This window comes from Notechis scutatus, chromosome 2 (assembly GCF_049901735.1).
Source record: "Notechis scutatus isolate UNSWTSFEM ecotype Mainland chromosome 2, rNotScu1.2, whole genome shotgun sequence".
In the NCBI taxonomy this organism is placed as follows: domain Eukaryota; kingdom Metazoa; phylum Chordata; class Lepidosauria; order Squamata; family Elapidae; genus Notechis; species Notechis scutatus.
The window spans coordinates 262,191,951-262,206,289 of record NC_142010.1 but is presented as its reverse complement, the minus strand read 5'-3'; the positions used below and the strand labels follow the sequence as shown (position 1 = coordinate 262,206,289).

General features: G+C 42.8%; 1 long non-coding RNA gene across 1 annotated transcript; it reads right to left on the bottom strand.

Annotated features, from left to right (window-relative positions):
• Nucleotides 1–6,420: 6,420 nt before the first annotated feature.
• Nucleotides 6,421–13,679, bottom strand: LOC148132619 (uncharacterized). The gene is made up of 2 exons (XR_015747373.1): nucleotides 13,370–13,679; nucleotides 6,421–6,959 (listed from the first exon to the last, which is right to left on the bottom strand). It is a non-coding gene; the product is annotated as an uncharacterized LOC148132619 (long non-coding RNA).
• Nucleotides 13,680–14,339: the final 660 nt, after the last annotated feature.

Genomic DNA, 14,339 nt, shown 5'->3' with positions numbered 1-14,339 from the left:
CATGAAATATCTGCAAGAAAACAACCACATTCAGAGAGCACCAAGGACCCCAGAATCACCACCATCACCACTATCATCCTCTTCCTCTTCTTCTTCCTCCTCCTCCACCTCCTCCTTGTTCTTCTTCCTTCCTTTTAGCACTGATGATGTTGTTTTACTTGGTTCATGAAACATCTGCAAGAAAACAACCAAGCTTAGAGAGCACCAAGGAACCCACCAAGCCTTGGTTTTGTTTTGTTTTCCTACATGGAAATTTTTGTTGTTGTTGTTTATTTGTTTCTAAAAATGGTTGGATTGACCCAGGGCTGGGCTTCAAAAATTTCAGCAACGGATTCTCTGCCCAGTTGCTGGATGGGTATGGCCATGATGGGTGTGGCCTAGTTGGCCTCCTGCCCTCCCGGGGCTCCAGAGGCTTTCCTTGAGCCACCAGGAGGGTGAAAATGGCCTCCCTGGGCTCTGGAGGCTCTCTGGAAGCAGGAAACAGTCCCATTTCTGGCCTTCCCAAACTTCTAGGAGGCCTGTTTTTCACCCTCCCTGAGCCTCCACATACGCCCTGCACTTACACCCTGCATCCAAAATGGGCCATGTGGTGGCTCCTGGGAGCAGCGAGGCGGAGGGGAGGTGCCCGCCAGGAGTGGGATTTGTGGGGTTCTCTGAACTGCGCAGAATCTTAGTTAGGGGCTCTCCTGAACCCCTGTGAACCCTCAACAGCCCAACCGTGGTTTGACCCTGGTTGGTGAATTTCACTTTGAACCTGAACTAAATCAAAATCGGGCGGCCTCTCTATTTCCTTTAAGGGAGCGATCTTCTCCACCACCGGCCCTCCGTCTTTCTTCAGATTCTGGTTCCCAAGGCGTCCTTCCACTCTCCTGGTTAATAAAACCTCACCCTGCAACAAGCCAAGTTGATCAGCAGGGCCCCATGGGGGAAACGCATGATGTCATCTTCATATTCCTGTGCAGCGACCCCGGCGATTCTCGATGTGGCCCTGCGTGCCGTTGTGTCAGAACAAGAGAACCCTACAATCAACAACCCGGCCGCCTGGAGGATTTGGAAATGTCACAAATGCTGAGTGGCCAGTTTTAACTGCCCTCTTTTTTTATTTTTTTTTGGCGTCCTGCTCTCCTCCCAGGCCTTCCTTCCCTTCAGCGCTTGGCAACTTGGCTCTACTTAGCTCCAATTTTGCCATCCTCAATTTCCATGCCTAATGAGCCCTGAGCTGAGTTAATAATGGATGTAATAAGTAATGACTCATAGGGGGAGGGGGGGAGGGGGGAATGGCCAGGGTGTCTCAGTGTGAGATGAAGAGAAAGGCTGGACCGGGGTGCTATTTGTTCTGTGGTGACACTCGCTACCAAACAGTGCCAGCCATCAATAAAAGGCGAGATGACAGATGAGTTCATTTAATGGAATTCCTCCGAGTGAGCCTTGGCTAGTTCTTGTTGGGAGGGTTGGTTTATAACTTTCTCTTTTTCTCTTTCTCTTCTTTCTTTTTCCCTTCTTTCTCTTTATCTTTCTCCCTGTGCTTCCTTCCCTCTCTCTCTCTCTCTCTTTTTTCTTCCCTCTTTTCTCTCTCTTTCTCTTTCCCTTTCTTTCACTCTCTCTCACATTTTCACTTTCTGTGTGCGTCCTCTTTCTCCCCTTTCTTTCTTTCTTTCTTTCTTTCTTTCTTTCTTTCTTTCTTTCTTTCTTTCTTTCTTTCTTTCTTTCTTCCTTCCTTCCTTCCTTCCTTCCTTCCTTCCTTCCTTCCTTCCTTCCTTCCTTCCTTTATCTTTTTCTCCTTTTCTCCTTTCCTCCTTCCTTCCTATCTCCCTTCATCCCCTTTCTTTCTTTCTTTCTTTCTTTCTTTCTTTCTTTCTTTCTTTCTTTCTTTCTTTCTTTCTTTCTTTCTTTCTTCCTCTCTTTCTTTCTCTCTCCCTTCCTTTCTCCCTTTCTTTCTCCTTTTCTCTCTCTCTCTTTTTCTGCTTTCTCTTTCTTCCTCTCTCTTTCTTTCTCCCTGTGCTTCTTTTTTCTCCTCTCTCTTTCTCTTTCCCTTTCTTTCTCCAACATTTTCGCTTTCTCTCTGTGTGCTTCCTCTTTCTCCTCTCTTTTTCTTTCTTTCTTTCTTTCTTTCTTTCTTTCTTTCTTTCTTTCTTTCTTTCTTTCTTTCTTTCTTTCTTTCTTTCTTTCTTTCTTTCTTTCTCTTTTTCTCTCTCCTTTCCTCCTTCTTTCCTATCTCCCTCCTTCCCCTTTCTATCTTTCTTTCTCTCTCTTTCCCTCTCTCTCTCTTTCTTTGCTTTCTCTTTCTTCCTATCTCTTTCTTTTCTCTCTCTCTCTCTCTCTCTCCCCCTTCTCTCTCCTCTCTCTTCCCACCCCCTCTCTCTCAACATACACCCAAACCAGATGCCTACCCCTGCTCTAAAACTCAGTGTTGAATGATGAACGTGATACCTATTGATGGGAAAATCTCCCGCTGTGCATTGGATTCAAGACTTTCCGCAGCCACCTGTTTCCTGCATCTCCTTATACCACAAATTAGTGGCTGGTTGGTATTGCACTAAGACTGGTCAAGGAAATAGGAGAGGCTAAGCATTAGGGGAGGATTGGGGGCTTAACATTCTAGTGTAATGGTCATGTGACTGACCTGATTTTAAAATCTTTTTTTAGTGGTCATTAAACAAATCATCAAGGTCATTTAGCCAATTCCTCAGTCATTAAGCAAAACCATATTCACTATGGGCATGGTTTTTACCAAACAACAAAAGTAAAAGCCAGTTTTTTTGAAAATAGTCATAAAATGCAGTAACATGACTACAAGAAAGTGCAAGCCCTCATAAAGGTAAAGGGGGTTGGACTAGAAAAACTTCAAGGTCCCTTCCAATTTTGTTATTTAGTTATTCTGATCCAGTTTTCCCCTGTCCAGTCATGTCTGACTTTAGGGCTAGGACTCATCTCAGCCTCTTAGCCAAGGGAGCCAGCATTGTTGAAGACACTTCCATGGTCATGTGGTCACCATGATTATACTTACTATACTTATACTTACTGTAGGCACACAAGTATGTCATTACCTTCCCACCAAAGTGGTACCCATTTATCTATCTGCATTTTCATGCACGTTGGCAGGACCTGGAGCAAGAAATGGGACCATACCTCATCGGGTAGCTCTCGGGTCCTGAACCTGGGTTGTTCAAGATGACAAGTTCAGCATCTTTAACTGCTAAGCCATCACACCCCTATAAAGTTGCCATAAAGGCCTGGAGACAAAAACATATAAAGAACTGTTGCAGGGATTGGGTATGGCAGTCTAGAGAAAAAAAGGACTAAGGGTGACATGATAGCAGTCTTCCAGTATTTGAGGGGCTGCCACAAAGAAGAGGGAGTCAAGCTATTCTCCAAAGCACCAGAAGGCAGGACAAAAAACAATGGATGGAAATGTAGAAAAAAGTAAAGTCCTACACTTAGGCAAGAAAAACCCAAAATACACATATAGACTGGGTGAAACCAGGCTCAATAGCAGGAACTGTGAGAGGGATCTTGGAGTCTTAGTGGACAACCAGTTAAATATGAGGCAGCGGTGTGCAGCAGCAGCCAAAAAAGCCAATGCAATCCTAAGTTGCATTAACAGAGGGATACAATTGAGATCAGGTAAGGTACTAATACCACTCTATAAAGCCTTCATAAGACTACAGCTAGAGTACTACATCCAGTTTTGGTCACCATACTATAAAAAAGAGGTTGAGACTCTAGAAAAAGTACAGAGAAGAGCAACCAAGATGATTAGGGGACTGGAAACTAAAACATATGAAGAATGGTTACAGGAACTCGGCATGGCTAGTCTAGTGAAGAGAAGGACCAGGGGAGACATGTTAGCAGTCTTCCAATATTTGAGGTGCTGCCACAGAGAGGAAGGGGATCAAACTATTATCCAAAGCCAATTTTCCGAAGGTCATACAAGGAATAATGGATGGAAACTGATCAAGGAGAGATTCAACCTGGAAATAAGGAGAAACTTTCTGAGAGTGAGAACAATCAACCAATGGAACAGAAGTTGCCCTCGGATGTTGCGGGAGTTTCATCACTGGAGGCTTTCAAGAGGAGATTGGACTGCCATTTGTCAGAAATGGTGTAGGGCCTCCTGCTTGGGTGGGGGGTTGGACTAGATGACCTACAAGGTCCCTTACCACTCTGTTAATCTAATCTAATCTAAGAACTAATCAAGGAGAGAAGCAATCTGGAATTAAGGAGAAACTTCCTAACAGCGAGGACAAGCATCCCATAGAACAGTTTTCCTTCGGTTGTTGTGGGTGCTTCATCATGGAGGCTTTTAAGAAGAGATTGGACATTCACATGTCTGAAATGATATAGGGTCTCCTGCTTGAGCAGGAGGTTGGATTAGAAGACCTCCAAGCTCCCTCCCAGCTCTATTATGATTGATTGACATTAGCAACTAGCCAGAGTGATATGATGTTCTTCACCCTCTTTTGTGTGCCAAATCTCTCTAGCCCTCCCTTTGATGCGGTGAAACGTTTGTCAACTGCCATCAGGAAAATAAAGATAAGGCAGTTAAAAGTAAATGCGGCTGCTCCTCTTAAATATTTTTTTTTTTATTGAGCTGAAGATTGTCAAGAAATATGTATTTAATCACAGGGTAAACAAGAGATCACCGTTTGCCAGAAATGTCACGTGCATCTTTCTTCTTCCTTCTCCTCTCGCTGTTTGAATTAAAAATGAAGAGATATAAAAACACGGAACACTTTTAATGCTTTATAAAAAAAAGTGGGGGAGGGGGGAGATGAAAAAATAAATGGCCCCAATGTTTCTTCCCTTTTGTACTCTGCTTTATGTGTTACATTTGTCATTCCTGTTATTTCTCTTTGTTAAAGTTCTATTAAAGTTTGGGCCACAGTCATCAGCAAATAAACAAATGGCAGTTCTTAAAGACTTCCTTTGGGCGTGTTTTAAGTAACCATGGCATGCATTTGAATCATTAATTATAAGGGTAGTAGTTCTCAAGTACCTGCCTGCTTGTCTAGAGCTGGAACACAGAACACAGAATAGAACAGGGCTATCAAACTCCTGGCCCATGGGCTGGATGTGTCACACACTGGCCATGCCTCCACCTGGTTTAGCGAAAGGACCTGATATATCATGTGACAATGAGAGTTTGACCCTCCTGGAATAGAACATAGAATAATAGAGTTGGAAGGGACCTTGGAGGTCTTCTGGTCCAACCCTCATCTCAAGGAGAAGACCCTATTCCATTTCAGATAAGTGGTTGTCCAGTCTCTTTTTGAAAGCCTCCAGTGATGGAGCACCCAAAACTTCTGAAGGGAAGCTGTTCCACTGGCTGATTACTCTCACCATTAGGAAATATCTCCTTAATTCCAGGTGGCTTCTCTCCTTGATTAGTTTCCATCTGTTGTTTCTTGACTTGCCTTCAGATGCTTTGGAGAATAGGCTGACTATCAGTGCTGTCATGTCCCCGCAGGCCTTCTTTCCATTAGACTTAGACACAACCAATTCCTGCAGCCGTTCTTTGTATGTTCTAGCCTCTAGCCCCCCAATCCTCTTCGCTACTCTCCTCTGCACTCTTTCCAAAGTCTCAACATCTTTTTTTTTTTACTGTGTTGACCAGAACAGATTGCAATATTCCAAGTATGGTGTTACTAAGGCTTTGTAAAGTGGTACTAGAACCTGCTGCTACTTAAATGAAGTCTCACAGGATCTTAGATTTCTTATTCTCCATGATCTTATATCGGATCTCCCATCTGGACTTAGGAGGGTCTATTCCATATTTTGTGTTCCTGTACACAATACCAGCTGCTTGGCTGTGTCATTCATTGCAGTAGTGGGATTTAATTTTTTTTTACTACTGGTTCTGTGGGCATAGTTTGATGGGCGTGGCAGGAGAAGAATACTGCAAAATCTCCAGTCAGAGGTGGTATTTGCTGGTTTTCCGAACTACTCAAAAGTTCTGCTACCAGTTCTCCAGAACTGGTCAGAACCTGCTGAAGACCACCTCTGATTCATTGTATACTTTTCCTGCCTGCATCTTACACCCTGCCACTATAATGCACAAATACACAAATACACACTATAATACACAAACACACACAGGCAAATATCAAGGACTTCTCATACCTTAAATATTTATTTATACATTCTTATATATACAAAAGTTACCTGCTGTATTTTACTGAATAAAAATTAATGTCTGGGCCTATGGCTACACTTTATTATTTTTAATTATGTGCGTGTGTGTGTTGAGGTTTTTCAACATTCTGAAATGTGTGTCTTTTGATCCTTAGATGTATGTTCTTTCTGTTGGATATAAAATCTAATGCCATTGACTCTTCGGCTTCTCATAACTGCTGACCACAAGGGATAAAAGAGTGTAGACAGTGAATTAAAGGTTTTTCTTTCTTTTTTTAAAAAAATATCTTGATTTTCATTTTATTTTTATTGTTGTATGCCACCCAGAGTCACAAATTATGAGAACTGGCTTTTATATCTATGAGATCACAAAGCTGTATTTTCCTTTGTCTTTTCTTCTTAGGAAATTTGTACAGGGCATGCACTATCGTATTTTTCTCCTAGTCAGGTGTAGTTAGTTAGTTGCTGGGTTTTATCTAGGACTGTAGTGCATTTTGCACAGATGCAGCTCCCTTGAGAAAGCCATAAGTCAGTCTTCCACTGTTCAGTTGTGTCTGATTCTAAGGCACCACTCTCATCTCCATTGTTAGCCGAAGAAGCCAGTATTATATGAAGACATTTTCCATGGTCATGTGGCCAGCATGACTATATGCCGAGGCATATAGAATGCTGTTATCTTTTCACCAAAGTGGTACCTATTTATTTACTCGCATTTGCATGCTTTCAAACTGCTAGATGGGTAGGAACTGGGGCAAGGAACGGGAGCTCACCCCATCAAGCGGTGGCACTCGGGTCTGAAACCCAGGTTGTCAGTTTTCCAGAATCCCCTAAGAAAGAGAGAAAAAAAAACATAATGAGCCGTGGTGGCACAAGGGTTAGAATGCAGTACTGCAGTCTACTTCTGCTGACTGCTGTCTGCCTGCAATTTGGCAGTTCAAATCTCACTAGGCTCAAGGTTGACTTAGCTTTCCATCCTTCCAAGATCAGTAAAATGAGGACCCAGATTGTTGGGGGCAATATGCTGACTTTGTAAACCACTTAGAGAGGGCTGTAAAGCACTGTGAAGTGGTATATAAGTCTAAGCGCTATTGCTATAATGCTAAGAAAAATGGAAGGGAAGAAAAGAAGATGGCAATAGCAGTTGACACACTGTTGGGAGATCTAACTTGGTTGGGGACAGATCTTCAGAGGAAGATCCCAATCTTTCTCCGAAATATCCACCAGACAGAACATTGTACCTAGCAAGGGGTAAATGCAGTAGTATAGATCTACTGGACAGTACAATAGGACAATGGCTATTTTTTTTCTAAGCCTGCTTTTAAACTCTTCCAGTAGTGATCTAGATCATCAAGAGAAGATCCAGAGGTTTCTCTGGAAATATCCACCAGTAAGAACTGTTCTAACTGTGATTCATCCCAGTTCTACTTAGCATGGTGTAAATACAAAAGTACAGGTTGTACCAGACAGTGCAGTAGTACAACAGCTATTTCTAGACTTGCTTCTGAGTCCATCCAATGGTGATCTAGATCATTAAAAGAAAATCCAGAGGTTTCTCTGGAAATATCCACCAGTAAGAACTGCTCAATGTGGGTTTCATCCCAGTCCTTTTCTTTAGCATGGAGTAAATACAACATTATAGATGAACACTATACAGAAGCCTGATGATGGCAGATGAGATTCTGCGGAAACGTTGCTACAACTTTAAAAGCACAACTACTATGACGTGGGAAAATACCCGAACAAAGCTGAATGCCATACATGTAAGTACCCGCGAAAACTTAAGAAAACAACATTCTAGATTACTATACAATTCAATAGGACATCTACCGTTTCTAGTCCTGCTTCTGAGTCCATCTAGTGATGACCTAGATCATCCAGAGAAAATCCAGAGGTTTCTCTGGAAATATCCATCAGTAAGAACTGCTCCATCTGGGATTCAGCCCAGTTCTACTTAGTACAGAGCATATTCAATGTTATAGACTACTGGATAGTGCAATAGGACAAAATTTACTGTTTCCAACCCTGCTTCTGAGCTCATCCCGTGGTGATCTAGATAGATAAATTTTACTAGGTTGCTCCACTCTTGAACCAAGCAATATTCAATGTCCTTTGTTTGAAGAACAAAATGTACTTTATAACAGCAAAGAGGATGTGATAAAATTCCATAAAGCATAATCTGGATTATTTCATCTGTCCATTTCTAGGTCAAAGACAAGGAGGCAGTCTTTTGGATTCAGTTAAAGTTTTCTTCTGAGTGATCATTGTTAGTGATTGAATTAGGAGACTCTAGGCTGGGGGTGGAGGCTATTTTTAAGCTATTTCCTAAATTCCCATAGGGAAATAGATTTATCTATAAGAAAGCATTGGGCCAGTGAATCACTTCCATTGTTTAATTTCAGCTACTATCTTAAACAGCATATTCTTATCTGGGTGGCTATGGAAGAAGATTTTAATTGAAGGATCCGTAGGGCATAGGAAATAAATTGAGGGGTGAATCACTAAAATGTTTATAATATTCAGACTTCTCTTTTAGGTTTTACCGTACAGTTTCAAATCAGTTGTAGGGGAATTGGCCTGTCAAAAATGAAAATATTGGAAAATGGTTCCTAGGAAGCATAAATGGGAGGGGAACTTTGCTTGAAAATTTTCATGAATCTCTCTCTCTCTCTCTCTCCCTCCCTCCCTCTATCTCTCTTTCTCTTTTTCTCTCTTTCACTCTCTCTGGTATCCAGGTACTCTCACCAAAAGCTTCCGCTCCTAGAAAGAAGAACACAAGGATAAAACTTTTCCATTTAAGAGCCAGTTTGGGGTAGTGATTTAAAGCAGGGGTCCCCAACCGTCGGTCCGTGGACCGGTACCGGGCCGCAGAACAAGCCTTACCGGGCCGCTGGTTGCTGGGCGCCGCCATCTTTTTTGGTAAAAAAGCAATTTTTCGTCAAAAAGATGGCGGCGCCAGCGCTTCGTGAGCTTTTCCGGGTAGAAAGCCATTTCTACCCGAAAAAGCTCACCGAGCGCGTTGGCGCCGCTTTTTTGACGAAAAATCGCTCCAGTGATGTCACCGGAAGTGATTTTTCGTTAAAAAAATGGCGGCGCCAGCTGACGCCGGAACCGGGCCGCGGCGCCCAGCTGACGCCGGAACCGGGCCGCGGCGTCGAAAAGTTGGGGATCCCTGATTTAAAGCACCAGATTAGAAACGAGGAAAGTGTGAGTTCTAGCCCTGGCTCAGAGGAGAAGTCATCTGGGTGACTTTTGGCCAGTTCTTCTCTCTCGGCTGGGAAAAAGAAGGGAAGAACAAATGACTTACAGACAGAAAACTGGACAGAAAACTGCATGGCCTTGTCCAGCTAGTCAGTAAATATGACTACCAACCCACAAACATGCACATGGGGGGCAGAGAGAAAGAGGGAGGGAGAGAGGGAGGAAGAAGGAAGGAAGGAAGGAGAGGAAGGAAGAAGAGGAAGGAAGGAGGGAGGGAGGGAGGGAGGCAGGGAGGGAGGAAGGAAGGAATGAAAGGATAGAGGGAGGGAGGGAGAGAAGGAGGGAGGGAGGAGGGAGGGAGGGAAAGAGGGAGGGAGGAAGAAGAGGGAGGGAGGAGGGAGGGACAAAGAAGGAAGGAAGGAAATAAGGAAGGAGAGTTGGAGAAAGAGGGAGGGAGAGAGGGAGGAAGAAAGAAGGAAGGAAGGAGGGAGGAAGAAGAGGAAGGAAGGAGGGAGGGAGGCAGGGAGAGAGGGAGGAATGAAAGGAGAGAGGGAGGGAGGGAGGAGGGAGGAAGGGAGAGAGGGAGGAAGGAAGAAGAGGGAAGAAGAAGGAAGAAGAGGGAGGGAGAGGGACAAAGAAGGGAGGACGGAAATAAGGAAGGAGAGTTGGAGAAAGAGGGAGGGAGAGAAGGAGGAAGAAGGAAGGAAGGAAGGAAGGAGAGAGGAGGAAGAAGAGGAAGGGAGGAGGGAGGGAGGCAGGGAGAGAGGGAGGAATGAAAGTAGAGAGGGAGGGAGGGAGAGAAGGAGGGAGGGAGGAGGGAGGAAGGGAGAGAGGGAGAAAGGAAGAAGAGGGAGGAAGAAGAGGGAAGAAGAAGGAAGAAGAGGGAGGGAGAGACAAAGAAGGAAGGAAGGAAATAAGGAAGGAGAGTTGGAGAAAGAGGGAGGGAGGGAAAGAGTGGAAAAGGAAGGAAGGAAGGAGGGAAGGAAGAGAGGGAGGAAGAAAGAAAGAAAGAAAGAAAGAAAGAAAGAAAGAAAGAAAGAAAGAAAGAAAGAAAGAAAGAAAGAAAGAAAGAAAGAAAGAAAGAAAGAAAGAAAGAAAGAAAGAAAGAAAGACCAATACATAAAGCAAGCATCCTCCCACATTCATCAATATGAAAATTCACATACATCCATTGCTATGTCAATGAATCCTCAGCAGCCCCGCAGAAGTACAGCCCGGAGGCTGCTCTATCCACTTGCCTGTTTCACTCAAGAGCAGAGCGAGGAGCTCCGTTTTCCAAAAGCCATCATCTCACAGTGCTTTTTTTTTTTTTTTTTTGGGGGGGGGGCAAGATCAGTTCCTTCTGTTTGGCTTCATAGACTCCGTTCTGTTCCGCGTTGCCCTTTAATATCCTGTTGTTTGTGCCCCTTCAGCTCCCCCAATTGAAGGCAACTTTCCCTCCAGCGGAAGGTCTGGCCTTGACATATAGCCACGGAGTCATTATTATTCCTTTCCAAAAGGCTGAGCGACCAAAATCAGGCCTGTCATTTCCCATGCTCCAGAGATTTATGTCGTACTTTTTTCCCCCCTGCTGGCTGGAGTTTTTCAGTGGGAGATTGTATTCTAGCCTCCTTGCTTCGGATGACGTGATTAAGATAATTTCTTTATGAAGCTGGAGTCTTGACAAAGCGCTTGCAAAGCCTGTCTCTCTCTCTCTTTCTCTCTCTCTCTCTCTCTCTGTGTGTGTGTGTGTGTGTGTGTGTGTGTGTGAATGCCTGGAGCAGATGAAAAGGAGGGTAGGGGAGAGAGAGTCAGGGAAAGAAAACTTTGTGGGATTTTCCGACCTAGATGCTCTGGGAAAAAGAAGGCCAGCGGACACCTAAATAAAAAGGAAGCAGATGGGGCTGTATTACCAACAGAGCCAATAACTTGCATTTTTCTTTTTCTTGCATTTTTTTTTCTTTTTTTTAAGCCTAGGACTTGTGAAAAATAATGAAAAAGTAAATGCACACAAAATGCAATTTTTGTAAAGAGATGATGCATGCTGCATTCCTCCTAATGAGAGATGCAATTCATGCAGGGATTCTCAAAGAACTGTAGAGCCACAGAATCATAAAATCAATCACAGAATCATAACAGAATAAAAGCATTGGAAGGGAACTTGGAGGTCTTCTAGTCTAACCCTCTGCTCGGGCAGGAAAACCCTATACCATTTCAGACAAGCTAGTCCACTGTTTAATTGTCCTCACTGTTAGAAAGTTTCTCCTTAATTCCAGGTTGCTTCTCACTTTGGTTAGTTTCCATCCATTGTTTCTTGTCCTGCCCTCTGGTGCTCTGTAGAATAATTTGACCCACTTTTCTTTAATGGCAGCCCCTCAAGTCCTGAAATACTGCTATCATATCACCCCCTAATTCTTCTTTTCTTTAGACTAGCCAAACGCAAATCCTACAGTCGTTCTTCATACGGTTTAGTCTCCAGGCCTTTGACCACCTTATTGTGGCAACCAAAACTAGATGCAATATTCCAAGTGTGGTAGAATCTCATTAAAAAATCATAGAATCACATAGAATCATAGTACTGGGAAGGGAATTTGTATGTGTTCTAGTCCAGGGGTCTCCAACCTTAGAAATTGTAAGACTTGTGGACTTCAACTCCCAGAATTCCTCAAACAGCTTTGCTCGCCGAGGAATTCCGAGAGTTGAAATCCAAAAGTCTTAAAGTTTCCAAGGTTGGAGATCCCTGTTCTAGTCCAACCAGTGGTGGGATTCTACCAGTTTCCCTACCGGTTCAGTGATCGTTCACTTTGTGCGTGTGTGCGCGAACGCGCAGCTTTCCAAACATCAGCTGAGGCTGTATCATGAAAAATCAGCTGACAAGATAAAGAACAGAAAAATGCAGGATTGGGTGTGAGGGCCAATCCTGCGTTTTTCTCTTTTTCTCCTCTCAGTTGATCATAGAACCTGTTTTTTTTTTTACTACCAGTTCAGCTGAACCGGTAACAATTTTTGCCTCTGTGTCACAGTGGTTAGAGTGCAGTACTGAAAGCTCCTTCTGCAGCCAGCTGCCTACAATTTGGCAGTTCGAATCCCACCAGGCTCAAGGTTGACTCAGCCTTCCATCCTTCCGAGGTGGGTAAAATGAGGATCCAGATTGTTAGGGGCAATATGCTGACTCTGTAAACCACTTAGAGAGGGCTGTAAAGCACTGTGAAGCGGTATATAAGTCTAAGTACTTGCTATTGCTATTTCACCACTGAGTCCAACACACTGCCCAAGGCTGGAGTCCTTATAACCTCCAAGTCAAATGGTTGTCCAATCTTTTATTGAAAACTTCTAGAGATGAGAGCAGCCAAAACTCTGGGAGGAAAACTATTCTGTTGATGGGTGAGTATTAAAGAAAAAATAGCAAAACAAAACTATTCATTTTAGATGGGGGTAGAAGGAAAGGAATATTCAATCAGCAAAAGCAGATGTTGGCATAGCATTAATCCACAACCAGCACCCACAGCAATTTTAGAACATTAACAAATATCTCTCCCTCCCTCCAAAATAAAGAAGGAAAAGAAATAATAAGTTTTATAGCAATTATGAGAGATCCATCAGAGGAGAAACATTAGCACCTGCGAAATATTACATAATTAACCCAAATGCATAAACTGGAATGTGCAATTTTTCACAACTGTAGTTCTTTGCATCTTCATTAAAACCAAAGAAGAAAGGTGTGCCATGCATTTTAATCTGCTGGTAGATTTTTATATATTTTTTTGCTTCAATCCACAAAATGATTTTCTTCCACTTTTCTAAATGTTGTGATGCAGTGCCTAATCAATGGCAAATATCCCTCCCGATACACATATTGATGAATAAGTCATACCCTAATATATTATACCAGGGGAATTTGCTAGCCAAATGTGAAAAACTTGTATAAAATATGTGTGCGTGAAAGGAAATTACATTCACGGGGTCTTTAAAAATGATAGATCTCTCTGTCTTGGTTTCAATGCAAGAACATAATTAGAACTCATTGGGGCCCAAGGCAGACATCTTTCAGGATGTTTACCATTGAAGGTGACCTGAAGAAGTTGAGAAGAAAGATCACATTCCTAAAGATCACATTCTCTGTCATCCAGGTCATGGTTGTCCCAAAGGTGCTTTTTCAGGAGGCAACTGGACTTTCTTGTTTTTCTCTGAAGACGTTTCGCTTCTCATCCAAAAAGCTTCTTCAATTCTCCAAACTCCAATTTAGTGTCTGGATTTTCTTTGTTGTTCCTTGAAGATATTCTGCTTCTCATCCAAGAAGCTTCTTCACCTCTGACTGAAGTGCCCTCACTTCAATTGATTTATATTCCTTGAAGACAGCTGGTCATTTGCATCCTTTTTTAAAAAATAAAGTTTATTAAATTTTCATCTTTAAAAAAAACAAGTTCTATATACATTTTTTCCAGTTATTTGTGACATCAGTTTTACCATTCTCCTATACATACATACATACATACATACATACATACATACATACATACATACATACGTATGGAGACCTAATAATGGAGACCTAGAAGATGAACAGACCTATGGAACAGCTGTCCTGCCCTACATAAGAGGTACTACAGACAAAATCAGTAAGATACTACACAGGCATCACATCAAGACTGCCTTCAAAACAGACAGAAAAATAGCAGCCATCCTTAGAAACCCCAAAGATAAAATTGACCTGGAAAACCAAGGCATATACGAAGTCCCCTGTGCATCATGCCCGGCCACATACATTGAACAGACCAATAGAAGAATAAGTACCCGCCTGGATGAACACAAAAATGCAGTAAAAAAGCTGGAACACACTTCCTCACTAGTCCAACACATGAAAGCCACAGGTCATAGCATCAACTTCAATGGCATCAAAACCCTACCCACTATAGAAAACCCCAGCCACAGAATTATCAGAGAAGCCATAGAGATTGAAAAAAGATCTGAAAGCATAAATAGAAGACATGATTCCACCAGGCTGTCAATCATTTGGAAGCCTGCACTCA